We start from the raw sequence: 2376 nt of genomic DNA, 5'->3' as shown, positions 1-2376 counted from the left end.
AAACACATCTTCAGAGTGTACAAAAAGATTATCCCACAACAGAGAATAAATGTCCTGACGCAACAAGCAGATTGAGCCTGTGTCCCGTGGGCTGCAGGACAGCCTTGTGCTTAATCTGCAGCTTTCTGAGGCCAGTGATGTTTTCATGTCATTCCCACTCAGAACACAAGGAAACAAATGACCACAAATGCTGGTGAGGATGCACACAGAAGGGAGCCCTTCTACACTGCTGGTGGGAATGTAAACCAGTCCAGCCACTGTGGACATCAACACTGAGGTTCCCAGACAGCCTCCTGTAGGACCTGGTAGCCCAGGAGACCAGCTCTCCATGTGAACCCACTACACACAGGCCCTGAGAATGTACCGACTTCTCCGAGAGGACATTTGGACCTACGGTGACAGTTAGAGGAATGGGACCCTACAGAGAAACCCATGTGTTGGTTAGCTTAAGTTCCCTAGTTCATTGAAGGATTCCAACATCCGGTAGGTGTAGGGCCGCATGTCATTTATTCTCTTGTATTTGAAGGTGTTGGTGCACTTTCAGACCCTTCTCTGCTCCTAATCACAGCACTGGTTGAAATTGTCCCAGATCCTGCATGCTAAAGAGGCATGACCATGTCTGCACAGAGTTTGGGTTAGAAGAACATCTGATCTAGAAGCAGAGGCAAGAGGAGGGTCTTTGTGGAAGCCATATCTTCTTTGAGAGTCGTGAAGTGAGAAACAGTCCCTTTCTTTGTGTCTCCTTCCTCTCTTTGTCAAGAAATGCCAGGGCCAGTGAGATGCCTCAGTGTGTTAAGGTGCTTGCTACCAAGCCTGATGACCTGAGTTTGATCCCCAGGAGCCACATACTGAAAGAAGAGAACCAACTCCCTTGAGTTGTCCTCTGATCTCCACACATGTGCCTGTGTGTAGCCTCTCTCTCTCTCTCTCTCTCTCTCTCACACACACACACACACACACACACACACACACACACACACACACACACTGAATGAATGAATGAATGAATGTTAAAAAGATGTTTTGAGGAGTGGAGCAAGCGCCAACTCCCGGGAGTCGCAGGCGGGTGGTGTCACGAGCAGCAAGGCCTGGCACACGGGCTGTACCTGCACACCGACCTGGAGCGACTGCAGTGCCTGGTGCCTCAACAAGAGCCGAGAGGGCAGCGGTGTCTTCAAGACCTGGGAGGAGCGGACCGACCGCTCCAAGTTTGTTGAAAGTGATGCAGATGAAGAGCTTCTGTCTAATATTCCACTTACGGGCAATGTCAAGCTCAAAGGCCTCATCATAATGGGAGAGGACGATGACTCACACCCCCTGAGATGAGTCTGTACAAGAACACTCCACAGATGTCCTTTGATGAGACACAAAGGGAACCTGATCAGACCTTCAGTCCGAACCGAGATATTACAGGAGAATTAGAACATGCCACAAAAAATTCCCGGTTTTCCAATGTCTATCATCTCTCTATTCATATTTCAAAGAACTTGGGAGCAGATACCACGAAGATCTTCTATCCTGCTTGAGAAGAGAGTGGACTGAGCTTTGCCGGCATGAGGTGACCGGCTGCAATTATGAAGCATCAGCTAACCTGGCAGACCACCGGGTCCATCAGGTCACCCCACAGACACACCTCATTTCTTATGGGTCGGCCCAGGCTCCCTCGGATGCACTGTCAGTGAAGATGTGCGACCACCTGCTGGGAAGGACGGAGGAGGATCCAGCAAGAGTTACCTGCTACAGCCTCGGCCAGGCTCGGTCTTGGGGTTGCCTGTGGAAACCGCCTCACCACCAGGAGCGTGTGGGTGCCAAGGGACAGACGTTCTCTAAGTCACTGTAGATACGGGCTTAGGCTGGGTGGCATCTGGCAGTCATGAATAACATTTGCTTTTCCAGTCAGTGTGGCCATGGGATCCCATGGGTCTTGTTGCTTGGGGCAGGTTTTTTTGTGTGATTTGTCCTTTTAAAAGAAGGAGGAGGAGGAGGAGGAGGAGGAGGAGGAGGAGGAGGAGGAGGAGGAGAAGAAGAAGCTTCCTCGGCTGCAGGAATCCTTCTGCAAGGGTTTTGTGTTTGTGTTAGCCGTCAGGAGGATCTCCAACTAGAAACACATGTCCCTGCTTATCCCTCCTCCTTGCCTTTGTTCAGCGTTTGTGTCAGCGTGCCCAGCTGGTGTCATATGTCACACACGCAAGTGTCCCATGATGGTGGCTGGAAAGGAAGGAGTCTCCTGGTAAATGACTGCTTAGGGGAGGTCTCTTCTCACTGTCTAGCCAAGCCGGTGGGAGAGCATGAAGTCCTCTCTCTGTGTGGGTGACCTGGCTGGGGTAAGACGGAGACTGCCTGGAGATACCCTCAGGACCTCCTTGGTGTTTACGC

The 2376-nt window shown here is 51.2% G+C and overlaps 1 pseudogene; it reads left to right on the top strand.

The window, feature by feature from the left end:
• The first annotated feature begins 1007 nt into the window (after positions 1–1007).
• LOC131919033 (PITH domain-containing protein 1-like) lies at positions 1008–1840 on the top strand (annotated as a pseudogene).
• The last annotated feature ends 536 nt before the right edge of the window (positions 1841–2376 follow it).

This window comes from Peromyscus eremicus, chromosome 9 (genome assembly GCF_949786415.1).
Source record: "Peromyscus eremicus chromosome 9, PerEre_H2_v1, whole genome shotgun sequence".
NCBI classification, from domain to species: Eukaryota; Metazoa; Chordata; class Mammalia; order Rodentia; family Cricetidae; genus Peromyscus; species Peromyscus eremicus.
This window is presented reverse-complemented; position numbering and strand designations above follow the sequence as displayed.